Raw genomic sequence first — 20,000 nt, forward strand, 5'->3', positions numbered from 1 at the left:
AACAAACACACACAAGGGCACATACATACATGCATAGATATTTATATATATATATATATATATATATATATATATATATATATATATATATATATATATATATATATATGATGCTCATGTGTCAATATCTCTATGTGTAACTGAAAACGATTTTGAACAGATGAGGTATGAAAATCAGTCTTGGTTGTTCCTGTAACGTGACGACATTTACCATCAGCCAAGCACATTGGTGCTGGCATCTGTTGGTGTAAGAAGATTGAGATATGGCTTTTAGTCAAGACATTTATCGTAGAATTAAAGCAGCTTAGCCACATGAACCAGCTGCGTTTAATACAAGGACTGAATTTTTAATACATGAACATGGTATACAAATGAGCAAAAGGTGAACTTGAACGCAACTGACAAATCTTATTTGAAGACTGGGCGACATATGCAGAGATTTTGATACAAAGTGGAGAATTTTCCAGATCTTACAATAACAGACAGTTTAGCCATCGGTTGGGGTGAATACATAAAACGGGTTGAATGACTCGGGAGACATCTTAAACACTTGAGAAATTTTTTGATGTTGCTCTCATAAAAATAAATACAATACTAGCTGTTTACAAAATTACACCTACCGTATGCTCCCAAGTCCCACAGAGCAATTTAAGGTACCTCAGAAAGCATTTTAACACTTCCTACTCATGACCACTAAAGTCACAACATTCTCAACAGTAAATAATTAACGCTTGAAACAGTGCAACATTAAAGCTATGCTTATACATAATTATGTTATCACATTCAAACTGCGTATCTTGTCTGACAAGCAAATTCATTATTCTACTAATGTTACTCAAATTTCTTAAAATTTTCACGTAATCTTCCCGACAAATATTTTATATGTAAAAGTTAGCAGTTTGTAAGAGACGCAAATCAGCAAATTACGTCCCTTATCTATTCTAACACCTCTATTTTCTTTACTCTCTTCATTTCTCACTATTTGTAGATTTTTCCAGTTTTTTACACAAGGAGCCGCATCTGGAGTGCTTGACGCAATGGAAAGCTGAAAACCTGCTAACGAGATCATGTGATGTTAATCTACTTTTTTATATGCATATTAAGTAGGGTGTCTTGAGCTTCAGAAACAAGAGCACACAAACATATCTATATATCTGTGAATATGTGTGTGCCTAAAAGTAAAAAAAGATCTTTGTCTAATAATCAAACATATATACATATGTATGTATGTATGTATGTATGTATGTATGTATGTATGTATGTATGTATGTATGTATGTGCAGATTTGTATGTTTTATGTATGTACTCTCATTCAAATAGTTACATATCTAGACCTGCTCATATATATTTAAATGAGTAACTGGAAGGTTTTACAGATTTCTTCAGTTCCAGTGATGGACTGCATCTGTAGTCTTCGAATCTTTCTCAAAATTGGTATTTAGGCAGTGTGTTACATATCCCAGGGCCCTGAATGTATGAATGTATGTATTTATATGCGAAGATTTGTATGTGTTGCTTATGTATGTATTCTCATGCATATAGTTGCATATATAAATATCTTCATATATATTTAAATGATAAACTTCTGGAAAGGTTTTATAGATTTTCACAATTCCAGTTATAGATTGGATCTGTAATCTTCTATGTATGTATGTATGTATGTATGGATGTCTCTACTATATTTTAATTATTATAAGTCTTACACTGAGGAGAGAAACGGTTTCCAACAAAGATACAAGGCTCCATCTTTGAGATGTAGTTAACATGGATAAATTCACATTTAGGTTTTGAGAAAAGTTTTGCATATTTTTACCGTTCCACTCTCAGACTGGACTTGTAATGGACGAATTAGCCGATCGATTTCTCTTTCTGAAAATCTCACTTTATCCACATAATCCTTTAAGCATTTACTAACAAAACCTAGTCCTCCAATTATTATTGGCATGAATGTGAATTCATTGTATGGGTATAGAAGCTGGAGGTTTCGAGCGTTGTACATAGATATCCTCTTTCTCTTTGATATATAAAAAGATATTTATATATGTATGGATGCATGTATGCATGTATGTTGCATGTACGTACGTAATTGTGCTTTTGTGTATATATATATATATATATATACGTGTGTGTGTGTGTGTGTTTACGTGTATGTATGTGTGTGTGTGTGTGTGTGACATAACCATAGAGTAACACTTGCGCGTCCTTAGATTATAATGATAACGCTCTTTCAACCTAAGTACCGATCTTTGATTAGTATCTTGTGACTGGTCGAAGCGAAATGACCAGTAGGCACATGAAACCACAGATTTTACACACAAATATTCCTCTACTCAAAGGATGTATTGACAAGAGCTAATAGTCCTCCACTCTCAGTGATTTTACTGCACCCTGACAGGTGCCGTTACTCTGTGACCTGAATAGATCTTGGAACAATGGTAGCTAAGAGGTTATTCCAAATTCCTCAAAACACTGGAAGTCCTGAAATACCCCACATGTATATATATATATATATATATATATATATATATATATATATATACATATATATATAGTAATGGTAGCTTATTCGAAATTAGAAGGTACATAACCATATGGTCGTCTAGCTTCTAAATGTTAAAGACATTTTCAGAAAGCTGTGATAATTTCTACGAGTTATTTCTTAAAGAATCCCCATAATTATTTCTTATATGTATGTGGTCTTTAATTATTTTCATTATGTATATTATATCTTTCTATATTATGATCCGATTACATACATTAAATAATTTACTCGTGTTTATTTATATTCATCTATCAGAGAAAATTCCGAAACATATCAATATAATCTTTACTCAAAGATCGTCAATAAACCAGCCGTGAGTTTAGTATTACAAAACAGAAAATAGTCTATCTTCTATGTACCTACAACACACTTTAATACAATACTGACATTCATTTCTACTCGCAGTGGTTATGTTATACTAGATATATTTCAGTTATAGTAAAATAAACACAGAGCATACTATCTCACGAATTACAACTGAGATATTGTCTATCAACAAATGTGCAGTGTCAAGCATCTTAACTATTCATCACCGATAAGATAAACAATACTGCATCACTTATGAGGGATTGTGTGTCTCCCTTAAAACATCGCACGTTGTATTCTTACCTCATAACTAAATTAACAGTATAATTGAAAGCTGTTTTTACTTATATTTCCGTCGTTTGGGGCTATGCCCCCTGTTTGTTATTGCTTCAGATAATATTAGTAATGTTAAGTATGATCAAGGTGTTATTGATGTTGCCTTCTTGTATAGTGTGTTCTTCGCAGTCCTTAATGTTATTGTAGATTTAATTTCTTTTCTTTTGTATCTCCTTGCTCATGTCAAGTTGGTTGCTGGTTTCATTTCCCCGGCAACGACGACAGCAACAACAACAACAACGTCAATAACAACAACAAGAACACAACATCAACAATAACAAGAACACGATCAACAATACTACCAGCAGTAAGAGCAAAATAAATGGCAACAGCAGTAGCAGCAGGATTAGCAGCAGAAGCATCTAACATTATGCAGTGATGAATCACACTCATGCTTGTTGGCAATTTGCCTCCAAGAAAATACGCTTGTTGAAGTGAAACTGGGGAAAGATATATTCCGATTCTGTCGCGGAATATAGACATTTCCTTGGAGCAAGCCAAACATTTATTGAACTCTTCAAAACAGAAAATGTCAAACCTGACAGAGTGAATCATTGAAAGAGAAGATTATGATGATAGATATGACGCTGAATAAATAACCCAAAATATTTCTGTTTGCGTCTTCTCTTTATCTGTTCCTTTTTGCTTGTCTCAGATTGTTTTTGTCAGTATTCTTTCCTTTTTATTCGTATAAATACACACATAGTGCGTGTGGTGAGGTGTGTGTGTGTGTGTGTGTAGTGAATGTGTGTGCCTGCGCGCATGTGTATGTGTGTGTGTGTGTGCTCGTATTCCATCCATACACTCACAAACATAAATGCGTACAAACATATGTATATGTGTGTGTGTGTATCTATCTATCTTTGAGAAAGATGACAACGACGATGATGACGACGATGATGACGACGACGACGTCGATGGTGGTGATGATGTTGTTGATGATAATGATGATGATGATGATGATGATGATGATGATGATGATGATGACAATGATGATGAAAGAAGAGAGAAGTAGCATAAAAAAATCTAAATAATTTTTTAAAATTTGAAAATGTAAAAATAACGGAAACTAGTAAGTCTTCGAATATGACGAGAGCGCGTCTGATATGAAAGGAAAAAAAGTAATACTTTGAGTGTGGATACAAAAAATTATTTGATGAAAAAAGGCTTAAGAACGACTAAATGCAGGTGTTTGAGGTGGCAAAATGTATTGGGGCAGGAAATAAAGGGAAGAAAATGTATAAAAACTGAATATTAAAATTATCCAATATAAAGGCATGGTTAAGGATCAAATTATGGTGCGAAATTCTGACTCTTCAGAAAAATCTGTGTAAGATAACAGAATGTGGTACGTAAATGAGAGAATTTGTAAATTTTTATGTATAAAGAGGTCTTCACTTAAAGTAGTCCTTATACAACTTCATGTGTATAAACAGGGTAAATTTTATTTGGAATATAGTGAGACTGAGTTCTTTAACAATAGAAATGTGCTTGATATAACACTTTGGAAGTTGTTTTTGATGTTATTTCAACGCATTAAGATGCAAGGAAAGAGTGGTTGTCAATTTGGTTACAGAACCTTTGTCAAAATATAACGTAGAAGAGTAAAAGAACGCTCCGAGCTACTAGCGTAAAGGAACAGTGTGAGCGTGTAGCAATGTCATTGAAGATAACTAGAGAAACGGCAGTATGAAAGTTGAATGGTCATTTGATGGGTGATCGAGCAATAGATAATTTCATTGCTTGAATGCCTAATACCATCTGAGCACCAAGTACAAATTTTGTGCTATGTATAATTCAGGTGGAAAAGAAGACTCACACAATTTAAGAACGTTGTATTCTCATTTATTTAAACATAATCTTGATTTTTATAACAGGATATTTCTACGTTTAATATTTCACTTTGGGATATTGAGATAATGAAGCAGATTTAATCAAATCTGTTATCAAAATGAGATACCGTACTAAATCTAGCTTCTTCACTAACCAATGGAAGAAATATATTTACAAAATTATGCGACCATAGTTTTGTATTGTTTGTTATGGTTTATTAAATGAGGATATTTCCTTGTGATTTGAGTACGCATTCAATGTATATGTATTTCATTTCAAACAATATGTAAAAGTATCAGTATATTGAGATTGACTTAACCTGTTATTCTCAAATGAATTTGAAACGTAATTGATTCACACCACCCATTTTGTACGTGATTAAGATTCCGTTATCTCTATAAAGGCCACCCTAAAAAGATTAATGCCGCTCGATGTACCATGAGGTAGCAAAATTTATAATCTCCGCAATATGTGTTAAGTTTTCTTTTCCTTTGTTTTTCCACCTGTATATTTATGGAGTGAGTGCATTGGTTGTGTATTTGTGTATGTGCGTGTGCGTACATAAAGCAGTGAAAGAATACGTTTACAGAGTCATAGCAAAATTCATACACCCACACATACATGTACAGACAAATCAACATGCACGCGTCAACTCAGCATTCTATTTATAATTCAAAATATGTTACAGCGAAACATCTATTATCGCAATGTTTCTGCCATTGAACAAAAGGATTAAGTTGACAGTCGCAACCTGTCCGACATCTTTGCTGACAGCCAGTAGTTCAATTTAACCGTCATATTTTATTACCAGCCAACCAGTTCCTGCGCTGAATTGATTTTAACGTCATTCTCGTCACAGCTGCAGCGTTTCTGCTCTCATATTCTGATGCTTCACCTTAGTGTCTCTCTATACGTATTATATTTCTATATTTACTACCTAAGTTTATAGTCTCATTCTTGGTTAGTTCCAGGTCAAACCTGATGCTAGAAATCTCTCATGGGAAAAGCTTACCAGCCTGTAACGATTCCGTCATTTTTCCGACATTATATATATATATATCTATATATATATATATTCATGTATGTATGAATGTATAGGAGTGGATTATCCTGTGTGCTCTTCCGTTTTAAAACATAGTTGGTGTAGACATATTTACTATTTCGCGTAGATTTTGTTCTCTTGTTTATGCCATTCCTTTTACTCTATGATTACGCTCCTTCTGGAAATTAGTGCGATCAGTCCAGGGGTTATAAAGTCCTATGGAAAATCAGATACACGGGTAACGATAGAGAGAAGGCAACGTTCGATGCGCGTGTTAAACGTCTCCCTACAATATTTCGTTTACCTCCAGTTAACTTCGATCACGGAGATCTACGATGAAATCCTTTTCCAGTGGTTCCACTTAACTCAGGTTTAGTGAAATATTCTTTTCTTCTCTAGGCACAAGGCCCGAAATTTTCTTGGGGAGAGGGCCAGTCGATTAGTTCGATCCCAGTACGCAACTGGTTCATAATTTATCGACCCTGAAAGGATGAAAAGCAAAGTCGACCTCGGTGGAGTTTGAACTGAGAACGTAAAAACAAACGAAATATCGCTAAGCATTTCGCCCGGCGTGCTAACGTTTCTGCTAGCTCACTATCCTAGGTTTAATGAAACAATATGAAACGCTTTAGTGTTTTACATCCACATCTTGTAGGTTGAGTAATGAAGTACCTCTTCTGTTATCTCATTTGTACAAGATATTTTGTTTCGACATTTGTGTAGAAATCTAAAATATCAATAGAAATAGGCTGAAAGATAATAAATCTTCGGTTTACACAGAATCTAGTTTTTATTGGCGCTTTAGACAAAATATTTTCTAAGATCACAGATTAATTTATTCTGGTTGCTTTGTATATAGACAAGTTTATATTGGATATTGCGAAACATTTACATATATCTCAAAACAAATTTAGAATTGTAATTTACGCAATAATAATTATTTTCGGCATAGATATAACATAAATAAAAGAAAATGTAATTATTGATTTAAAAAAAAAATAATTAATGTTTATTTGTGGAGTGGTATAAAATAAGCAATTTGAAAACGTTATTTTTTTCTAAAACCAATATATGCTCATATTTTTCTCTCTACAGAAAATTACAAATATTTTCTATTATAAAACAACATTGTTTGAATTAAGTGTAATTAATATTGTTTTTATTTTCATTTTGAGATAAGGAAAATAACAAGTTATATAAGTCCGTTAATTATTTGTGTTTTTGTCGTATTCATAACGGACAAAAGAGAGATCGAACGTAATGTGTATTTTGGTCCATTTATCTAGTTATCTTGGCGTCTTCTTAAATTAATTTCTTTATTCTAGGGAAAGAAAAACATAGTCGCTATTCTAAGGAGAGAAAAATATAGTCGCTGTTCTAGAGTAAGAAAAAAAAGTCGCTATTCTAGGGAAAGAAAAAGTCGCTAAATTGGAACTCATATTAGCGACGTTTTTCACATTACAAACGAACAGACACATACGCATAAACACTCACACGCACTAATACACACACACATACACATTCAATTGATAAAATGCCGATGGTTAATTAAACGTATGTCCGCTATAGGGCCTAAGTAAAAAGAATGTTGAAGATTGCAGTGAGAAGAATTGAAATCGTATATGTTCTCTCTATATCAAATTGCTAATGTTGGTTCTATGCTTACAGAGGTGATGCAACGATGAGTACCTATCACTAAAAATTTGTCACTGCATTCTGAATTCCGATAATGTGATTAATTGATTAATCCATTACAACCATCATAATTTCTGGCGTCAGTTATCCTCTGTTGTTAGGAAGCATTAATTTTCTATCTTGTTCAATATTAAACACAATTAATTATCTAAAATAAAGTATATTGCTTTCTTGATCATATTTCGTATTTCTATACAATCGTACACATAGTTTGTTATTCTTTGAAATTTGCTAATAACCTGAAGAATTCAATAATAGATAAACAACTGGTAACGCATGGTGTATATTCTTGCATAATCACATATTTATAGACGCTATAGATAAGTCTCAAAGTAGGTGTGCACGAATGATAATATGTGATTTCTTGAGCAATATATTTATTAGTATATGTTCATCCAAGCGCAATATTTTATTAAAAACAACATTATACACAATAAGGAATAATGGTCCAAATATACGTATTAAAGCGTATCGAATCGAATATCGATATCAATATTATTGACTGAATACTTAAATTAGGATGATGCTTATTAGAATTCAGGTTATATGTAATTAATGTGGATTACATCCCTGTAACAGATCGTATTAACGCAGGCAAACATTTCAGGTATCAGTTAAGTATTCCGTATTATTATCTTTTCTGTATATACTAGATGTATACATTGCAGTAATGATAGACTTAATTAAGATTTGAAATCTAAACAGGTCCGTCTCCATTATGTATTTTTCAGGGACACTCTGCAGTTAACTAAGTTTGGTTCTGAGACATAGAGAAAGTCTTATTCACTACATTAAATATGTTAAACCTAACATTATGACATTTAATGTCACTGTATTTACAATGTTATATCATATTATATAATTCTCTACTTGCATGTCATACAAACTAAGGAAGCGAGTATCAACATACAGAAACATGCTATCCAAAAACGAATTATTTGAATCCAGTGAAACGTCGTTTGACATTCAACTATTTTAAAACTCTAATATCTAAGAGCCAATTATCGATCCCCAGGGTGAACACATGGCGTACTAAATCACCTTTAATAACAACTCCACATTATAAGCGTCATAAAAAAGAAAACAACGGAATAGTGGCAATAAGTGAAATGGTTTCGATCATAGTATAGCTGATAAGGTTTGTCATCGTGTATAAACAAGTGCAATGCGTTCATATGCATCTGGGTATCGTTATGTATGTGTGTGGCTTTAGCTGTGTGTTTCTCTTTTTGCTATACCACATTATAACATATTTGGTAATTAGTTCGTGATAACTAGTAATTACTTCGTCTGCTCACTCTTGGTAATTAACCACTCGTTTGCAAACATCGTAAAGATAAACAAAAAATGAGTTTCTCGGTGATATTCATCACCACCTAACCACAATTCTCTTGAGGTACTTTATTATTTAGCCTGCAACATAGACCACATTGCAGAAAACGCAAGCAACTATTTCTGTATCACAAAGCAAAGAAGAAGAAATAATACGGTGTGAAAAATATATAGGCGTCAACATTAAATACTTTATCGGAGGTAGAAGCAGCTACAGAAATGTTGTAATAACTTGTACATAACGTTTAAGCTTGAAAATTGCATGCAAGTAACGTGTGAAATATGATTGCTAGTACTTTTATTCTGAAATAAGTTTTCTTGAATATTCTTCTATAAAATTTCGAAGAGCTAAATTTCCAATATCGAGTTACAGACCTTCCAATGCATGGATTCTATTTAATGTTTTCTTAGCTTAAACGTTAATGTAAAATCTGTAGTTTAATACTATAATAGTTTAATTACATTTCGAAACTATTTGGTTAGCAATAATGAAATTATACTTTATATATTTTTAAGCAGCTTTTTTTTTTCTATTTCACACGCTTTACATATAAAAATTTAACTGCGAACCTACTGACACACATAAAAAGCACACATGCATGTATACACGTACATTTATATTTATAATTACCGTGTACACACAAACACATATACACACTCACACACACGCATATATCTGTATGAATTATGAATATGTTTGAAGATATGCGCATATTAATGTATGTGTTATATATTCTTACTTGCTGAATTTGTAGGAAAAGAACGAGAAGAGAGGAGGTTCAAGATGACATATACGCAGGGTTTGAAAGACTGGGCAAAATGGTTTGTGTAGGAAATTTACGAAGGATTCACCAACGGTGCCGATAGAAAGGATACAAATGCTTTGGTGGGTGCGTAACTGGTAGTGGTACGGGAGTACGAGCTCCGAGGAGCAAAGATCATTATAAGACAGTGATAGGAGTAAGAACGTCTTTAGGCTGAGGTTGGCGTATGCCCGTTAACAAAGGATTGCTAATTAGCCGTATTTCCTATGTACGGATGCAATCCAGAATGACACTGTGCGCAGCTGCACTTCGCCCTATTTGTGACAAGAATGCTCAATCATGGCGTGTAGAATTTTAGTAATATCGCTGCTGAAATATTTTCTAACTCGAAAAGATGGAGCTACTTTAATGGAGTAGGTCTTGCCTATGCTAAGAGAAGGTAATTACACAAAGAGAGCTTCTTGGTGGCATGGAGTTGCCGCATGTATTTACATTTATAGTCAAATACTTTTCAAATAATAATTTAATTGATATCTTGAAATAATCTATGTTACTATACAACTATACACTTATCATATTACGTCAGAAAAGAAATATTTCTTTATTTTTTTCTGCAAATACGATGTGCAAATTTAATGTTGTCGTTATAGTAGTTGATGCCAATCTAATTTTCAAGTCGAACGATTTCCATCTGAACGTATTATAAAATCGATTAGTAATATCTGATTTATATTGATAAATCCAATCATTCATTTTAGTAAAATAATTTATTGTGGAATAAAGAAAATACTTTGTTTCTTGTTGTCCACATTAAAATTACTATTATGACAAGACGAGAAATTATAGATGTACACTTAAAATAAAATTATATAGTAGACAACTACTTTTATAAATTCTAATATTTTACTTAAAATATATTTCTGTATTATATTAACTGTATGTGCTATTTAAACTATTTTCAGACATTTTCTAGTTAACTATCAGTATTACACTTTCTCGCAACTCCCCCTGGAGTACATTATTAAATCCTATGATCTTTATATCTGGATGCTAAATAATTGTAATTGTTGTAATATCGCGAGAATATGGCAATAGAAAAATGTATTTGGCTGTCCGGTTTCATTTTGTTAATTATTAACTCCTAATGCACAATTGAGAACAATTAGATTTATTACTTGAACTACACGAATAATTACAACTAACCCAGAAACTATCATCAGATAAAAATAATTTTAAGTATTTAAACATTTCTGAAATGCAGACCATATGCTTTATGTTTATGTTACGATGGCTGGAGAAGAGTAGGAATTAGTTCCTAGACGAAATCAATTTGGCGTTGAATTTTGCATGTGATACAATTGGGTAGACTTAATGAAATAAGTTTTGGTTATGCGGTGTATTTGAATGAATCATATCAAAGCTTTGTGCTAACATCAGACACCTTAATTTGCTTAGATTAATAGAGTTTCTGAATAACAGTTGAAATGTCAAAGCTACGTTTTTCATATACAGCAATATTACAAGGATTAAATACCTTCATTCTTGCACTCAAACAACGTATCTTCAAATATTCAATATTCATTCGTTTAATGAGAAGAAGTACATTCCATTATTAGGGAGGAGGTAGTTTAAATGTTTTCATTGCAGTGCTATAAGGTTGGTGCATGTACGATAGTATATGATAAGCTCGGAACTACATGTAGTCATATTTCTTTCATCAGAATTTTATGTATTCATACGTAGTTTCGAATAAACAGCACGACATATACCGAAAGAATTATGTATAGAATTATCAAGTTATACCTATAAACCAAATTGCTGAATGCCTATAGATTACAAAATATAGTTTATATAATTAATGTAAATATTATTGAAAGACAATATAAAATTTTTAAATTATGATTTCATAATTATTTTGATCTTAAAATAATAAATGACGGACGCAGATATAACAAATGAATCGCAATGTGTTTAAATTGTATATACTTGCTAATCTGTATAGATTAAATACGAAGAATAATTTAGAAATGTTTATTACGAATATTCTTAATATATGATTCTTTATTTGCTTCAGAATTTATGAATGGAAATAGCAAAAATATATGAATAGTTATAAAAATAAATGCACAAATATACAAAATTCATATGCCACAATTGAATTAATTGACTCTGAAAATATTTCGAATAGAAATCGATAGGTAAATAGAGAAAAAAACAGAAAACGGTACAAATTTGATTATTTTTAATATGCAAATATATTATCAAAATAAAAACAAAACATCACAAATTCTAATTTGTAAAAATATAATTTAACGAATTTTCGTGTTTGTAACAGAGCTGATTGTATTAGTAATAAAAATAATTATTTGATGTTAGTTACCAACGTTTAACATATCAGCGCCGTTGATATTATTTGGATGTAAATATTGTTTAGTATTTACAAAATTTGGTTACAAACATACAAAGATATTTTTACAAAGTACAGGTGGGACAGAGAGAATGATGGAGAGGACGAATTCGTGCGTATGTATGAAGTCTGCACAGGAGACAGAGGGAGGGAGAAAACCCTTATATCTAAGAGTTGGTAATTTTAAAGAATTTTAAAACACATATATATGAACTTCAAACGTTATAAGTCAAATGCTTTACCAGATATATTGGTAAAGACTTTTGTTTTGAATAGCCAAAAGGAGGCAAATATATATTCGATGAATGTATATATAATTGTGGAGGCGCAATGGCCCAGTGGTTAGGGCAGCGGACTCGCGGTCGGTGGATCGCGGTTTCGATTCCCAGACCGGACGTTGTGAGTGTTTATTGAGCGAAAACACCTAAGGTTCACGAGGCTCCGACAGGGGTGGGGCGACCCCTGTTGTACTCTTTCACCCCAACTTTCTCTCACCCTTTCTTCCTGTTTCTTGAGTAACGCTGTGGGGGAACACATACGCCATAGAAACCGGGAAACTGGGCCCATGAGCCTGGCTAGCCTTTGAAAGGGCGACCATTTTATATATATATATATATATATATATATATATATATATATATACACAATTACATGTTGCAACTTGCTTGAACCGTGGTAAACTTACTTGTTTCAATTTTAGTAACCTTCGGTATAAACTGGAAGAAAATTTTGAATGTTTTCTTTTCTGCTTTCCCTGAGAAGTCTTTTTTATTCACAATTACATTAGTAAAACATACGTGTGTGTATGTGTTTGTGTGTGTGCATGTGCGTGTGTTTGTGTGGGTGTGTCAGCGCGCGTGTGTATTCATGCATTCACATACACATAGGTAACTTAACCTAACCTATATTTCCAGAAATTTTAATTCGATATCTCGAGTGAGTCTAAATCCAAAATACACCAAAGTGACTTCATTAAATGGCAAATAACTGAAAGCCTAACAACATAGTTTCTTACACAAAATACAGAAAGACATTGCCATAATTTTATATACATTCAACAAGAATATAAAAAGCTTGAATTAATACGAACTGAGGAGAAGAATTTTTCAATACCGAAAGATGCTTTCACAGTTTTTCAGTCATAATCAAATTTCCACTTTTACAAGTACGTTCATAGGAAGTAAAAACTAACGATAGCAAAACTTTTTCAGGTATATTTATTGATGATAGTAATGAATCGAAAATGAGTGGAAAGATTTTAGCAAAATATTTTAAAAGCATCTTATTTCAGGAAATATTTAATATATTTTCCCCAAGAACATACATATATAATTCATATGAGTTTAGCTAAATTAACTTACATAAATCAAACTTGAAAAAACACACTCGCTAAGATAGAATATATACAAAAATGGCTGAAAAATCCATTTGGATTTTGTTTCTTAACCATTTCTGTTTCAAACGATAACTATTGATAGGAAATGTTTGAATTAAAAGCTATCTACTTAAAAATAAAACTTTGCAGTATTTAAGTGTTATAATATTTTCTGTGGGTGAAGAAATATATTACACTACTTAGTGTAAATACACACACACACATATGTATATTGTTTTTTTTGTTTGTTTTTTGTAATGCACGCAGTATATAGTTGAGCTATAGTTTGATACTTTGAAGATGTTATTTACGCGGGCTTTAAAACACGTCTATTGTCGCAAATTGAGCTTCAGTGTCTAAGCACAGGGCTTATATAAGGTACAAAACAAGAGAAATCACGAGATAAAAAGAGAAATCACGAGATAACAAGAGAAATCACGAGAATAAAAGAACGAGATGAAGGTAGGTGCAGCGATTAGAAGTGTAACACATAAAAGGAAAAAAAAAAAAACAGAAGGAACAATTCAAGAATGAGAATTAAAGAGATGTCCCCTTTACCGTAGAGTAATAAGCCTAGACGGTATACATTCAGCAGAGCGGAGTTTAAGTCTACAATAGAGCTGATCAATCCGGAGAAGTTGGTGTCCTCCAATTTGCCAAAAGAAACTTGTCAATGTGTTTTTTTCATTTGATAAAAATTCATGACATGGTATTCAACAGTGCAGTGAAATTCTTATATCTAAACAGGATATGCGACATTTCAGCTAGGCATAATTTTCATTTTATTTTATTCATTCGCTTATGGCTTGCCTTTTACTCATATTTTCCACTTGATTATATGTGGCGTGGAGTTGTTCTTCAAATTCCGCACATGACTAGCCAACTTAGTGGTTTCACTTTTGTCCCTGTACCGGAAAGAAGATAAATGGTTAGTATAGCGTCTTTTGAAGTTGCCTTCGTATAAACTGATACGATTCTTCCTTCCGGTTAGGTTATCATGTAGCGTGGGTTACGTTTATTCAAGTAATACCACACTTCAAACAGGCATAAACAGAGAAAATGATTGCAGAAAATAGACACCATTACTGAAATAACATCAACAAGCGATACAAACACTAAGCCATAGACACCAAAGGATTTCTAATAAAATTTAATGACTACATACCGTTCCTATCCAGCCTACCATGTCACAGATTAAATTTAGAGAAGTTTGATACTGTCTTTAGTAGCGTTCACTCAGCCGTGTCAGGCTTAAAGTTAAGCGCAAAACATATCCTTTTCTACTTTAGGCACAAGGCCCGAAATTTTGTCTTTTTGTTGGTGTGCCGATGATTTTCGTTTCGCTGTGAATTTGTGCCTGTGTGCGTATGGCTGCAGTGGGAGATTATCTGCGCTTAGGTGAAAGAAATTTTCATATTTATATCCGGACGGAGAAGTTAGGAAAATGGGTATATCTGAAACATGAATAAACATACATGTATGTGTATATGCGCGCGTGTGTGTGTGTGTGTGTGTGTGTGTGTGTGTGTGTGTGTGCGTGTGTGCCGGTATGTGTGTGTTCTTTTAGAGTGAGAGAGAGAGAGAATCAGAGAGACAGATAGACAAAGAATCGCGGTGTCATTTTTTTAGAGTTCCGCTCTACTGGTGAAAGTGGACAAAACAGCCACTCGTACAATTTTCTTTTATCTTTTCTTTCTTTTCGCCCCTTACTTGTTCTAGTCATTAGATTGTGGCCGTGCTGGGGCACCGCCTTGAAGAATTTTTGTTGGACGTATTGACCGGAGAATTATTTCTTTTTGTGGCAGACTTTAGAGAGAGAAAGAGAGAGAGAGAGAGAAAGAGAGAGAAATAGAGAGAGAGAAATAGAGAGAAAGAGAGAGAGAGAGAGAGAAATAGAGAGAGAGAGAGAGAGAGAGAAATAGAGAGAAAGAGAGACAGTGAGAGAGAGATTGACTGTGTTTAATTGGGCAGAACAGACCATCCTTGATTAGATAAATGAACAAATATATATGGTGTGGTGGTTGTCATTGTCTTGAACGCTGACTATGCACTCCACATGACAATTTCCGGCCAAATAGAATGACAGACAAATAAAGAGAGAGGGGGGGGGGAGAAAGAGAATGAAATGTGTCGATCCTCTGAAAATTTTGACGCTTTAGCTTTGGTCACACCATCATCATCATCATTATCATCACCATACTTAGAGTGAGAAAGTGGACAAAATAACCATGCTTATAAATGAGATGGTGCCTCATGGTGTTTTGTGCTGCGGAACAAACAGACACAATCTCTCTTATAAAGATATATATATAGGTGTGTGTGTATGTGTATATATATATATGTATGTATGTATGCATATATATATATATATATATATATATATATATATATATATATATAAAAACAAATAGTAAATGAGTATATGCATATATACGTACAGGTATGTGCATACCTACATCCACCTGTATGTATAGGTGCATATCTGGGTACAGGAGATTGCAAACAAAACGTAGACAAGAAAATAATGATAATCAGAGTACAGAAAACACACAAGCCACATAGAGAACATTTTCCTTCATCAGCTACCCCCGTTTTAACACCGGCGTTTCGAAGAGCTGGGTAGGACACCTCGTTAAAACGGCTCCTCCCATGGACCGTAAATTAAATTTGTATACACAAATTGAACCTGTGCCATGGAGGAATGTAGTGGCGGACAAAAAAACAAGACAGGAAAACAAACGGAAAAGGCTATACGACCAGACGGGAAAAATTATGTGTATGAACGCTGTGAGTATATATATATATACTGGAGTAAGCACGTAAATGTGCAACAAGGTGGAAAAAAGTACTCAAATACCAGAGGTAGAGTAATATGCTATATTTAAAAGCAGCAGAAATATAACAAAAGACTGTTACTCGGAGTTTCACGATCTCGTTCATCGGACAGTTTCTAACAAAACTGTCCGATGAACGGGAACGTGAAACTCCGAGTAACAGTAGTTTGTTATATTTCTGCTGCTTTTCAATAAATAATACATATATATATATATATATATATATATATATATATATGTGCGTCTGTTTGCATATTTGTTTGTATGTATGTATGTATATACATACATACTGTGACGAGTGTCACGACGCCCCCTGCGAGAATAGACAGACCGAGCGACTATGAATAGAAGCGGTTTGAATGGGATGAGAGTCAGTAGGCGTTAATCGCAGGATGACGTAAGTTGACGTTTTTTGACGGGATATTGCTTGTCGGTTCGTGTATAGTTTCTGGAGAGTTACGTTGATACTCTGCTTCCTTATATATTTATTGTTACTACACAGTTACAGTGTAAAACAAGTATCGTCATAACAATTGGCGAAACAACAATACATATATAATGATTTATTTCGCTGATATAGGGCACTCTCCGTGATATATGCTACACTGTTGAGTAAGTTGGAAATACGGAACGGGACAAGATTATATATCAAAACACACCAGGTGCAGTCCTCTTGAAGAGCTTCTGTGCAATTTCCTCCTACATAATTCCATTCCGAAGGTTTCAGTTAGTTTGAACCGAGAATGCAGCAATATCTGTTATTAATCCAACTGATTGCTTACGAAGCCCCTTTACAATTCACTCTCACATATAATCTTTACTATAGATGATAAAGAAATGATTTATGTAGAGTTATATTTAGTGAAGTATTTTCTTATTGGCTCGCAGCCTTCGCTTCTGACCAGATTCATGCTAGATGTCTTATTAATTCTGCTACATATCTGTGTATCTCACTTTGAGAAAGTTTCGCAAATGACTCGTATTCCCTTTGGGTTGTATACTTTTCAAAAGTGAGTTACGATGTAAGATATGGTTAAGCAGTTTTTCACTTTAGCTTCCTGGTCAATTTTCTACTGCAATTTCTGCTATCTTCCTGCGGTAGTGATTTGTTGGTTTAGCAAATTATCACTTTATCCGCCACTCATATATAACAAATTCGTATATGACGTCTGTACAAATCAAGAATGAACCTTCGTAATAACCTCTTCTCTAGCTGTAGTATGAGATATTAACATGTAGAACTGTACATGTTTATTTGATACAACTGTTTGCCGGTATTAGATTTATATTTTGAAATTCTTGAATGCTGACCAAATATATATAGAATCATATTTTTCTCTTGCAATCGTTATCGCTACTGTGTAATTATATGATATTTCTATATGAGCGATGGTATTCAAAAGTCATATTTATATTCTTAGGTGGTCTTTTATTCTGGGCGTGAATATCGGTTTATCTGACCGTATGTTGGTTAAGTAAAGTGGTCAGAAACGTTTACACCATAAAGATGTTATTCTGAGTTCAATCCGCCGGGTGACATATGCAGAAATCTTCGCTTTAACTAATACCTACCGTCGGAGTTTTGTAGACGGAAAATTCAGGGGACCGAGTTGTTTATCTAGATATATAAATGTATTTGCGTGTCAGAGTGAGTATGTGTTCTAGCCTGTATGCGTTAGTCGAAAGACACCTGTTGTTAATGTCCAGTTATTTGCATTTGCGTACCATTTCTCCATTTTTTCCGTCCTTGTTTTCGTATACATTCGCTTCTTTCTTATATATATATATATATATATATATATATATATATATATATCGTATAGCGTTTTTAATACCACACATCTTTAAAGTCACATCTCTTTGACGAATTATCGCTACTACAAGCTTCTAGCAACACATATACATCGTGTACGGTAAATATATATATATATATATATATATATATATATATATATATATATATATGCAAGCGTGTATGATTACGTATGTATGCGCGTATATGTGTGACTCTATCGGCGAGTTGTAAACGAAAGTAATATGATTCTAGGCGTTCAGGGAATACAAATTTCTATGTTAAGAGCCATAATGTTTTCTCGATCTCTTTAAGTAAAACCGTACCTATTATTTATGTCTAAAACTCATCTGTAATAATTTGTCCGTATATATGGAAATATCATTTCGCCCCTAATCCTGGCTAAACTCATATGAAATTGAAAGAATTGAATTTATTTCAGAATAGTTGTTTTCATAGTCGAAGAAACCTTTTGAGTGTTCTATCTTTCGAAAGGAGGTAATAAAACTGAGGCCGATATAGTAGCAGCGAAACGATATAAATTTTCTAATTAATAGAAACGAGCGATATTGCAGAATCGTTAAAACATAATGAGGAGATTGTACAACATTTCAGTATCCGAGGTTTAATTTTAGTAAATGACCCAAAACTCAGATAATCTAGGGTTAATTACTTAGAACAGGAATCTGCCACTTAATTGCAAATACCTTTTAAACCTTCAGCATTTCAATCGGCCATATCTGGCCAAAATAGGCCTCCTGTTTTATGTTGAAACTGTCCTGATTTAACCTTTCACTACTACTCAAAAATGTCATTCTAAAAATAAATAACATAATCAAAATTTCAAAACTATGAGACAATTCATGATTAATTGAAAACAATATAAATAAATAAGCTTTACGTTTGGCAGAGTAATTTAAACGCTAAAGGGTTAAACACTTTGGAAACAATGTTTTGAACATGGTATTCATTTTATCATCGTCGTCGTGTTTTTAAAATCCGGATTGAAGGGATTATAGCTATGTTCGTTATCAATTTCTAAGTAATCACATTATTCCCTAGTATACTCTTCTATATTGTGTAACTTACTTTCATGAAAGATTCTTCAATTTATTATTGAAATCCTCGAGTTGCTTTCTCTGTGATTTCAATTCCAACGTGTATTGTATTATATAGGAATTAACTTATATCATTCGTAAATATTCCGTTTACTGGTTGGTATCTTAGAAACATTTTCTTCGCTTAGTATTCGCTTAATGAAAATTTATATACTGTCATTTTGCCATCAACACCATTTGTATATTCAATATATCTTTTCATTACATTGCCACATTTACTTATCTTTATGACCACGTTACACTTTCATCAAATAACATTTATTCATCCATCATATTTAACTAGGCCTTGGTTTATAGTACATTGTTTATGCTCCAATATCTATTCTAAAATACGTTGGACATCATAAATCTTAAACCCAACTGATAATATGAAGTTTGTTTGTAAACCTGCCTTTTTAGTTAATTCAAATCGTATTTGTAATTTATACTTTTAAAGTTGAAAGATATGTATGTTTGTAGCAGTGTGTGTTTCTCGATGTTTGTGCGTGCATGTATACCTTCAATTTTTATGGAATATTTTACTTCCTAGAAGATGACAGGTAATTTCTAAGAAAAAAAAAAAAAGAAACGACAAAACGTTTATCAGTGTAATTCGGAAAACAATAACAATGATCATTACACATC

The sequence above is a fragment of the Octopus bimaculoides genome, chromosome 19 (assembly GCF_046866305.1).
Source record: "Octopus bimaculoides isolate indiv1 chromosome 19, ASM4686630v1, whole genome shotgun sequence".
NCBI lineage: Eukaryota > Metazoa > Mollusca > Cephalopoda > Octopoda > Octopodidae > Octopus > Octopus bimaculoides.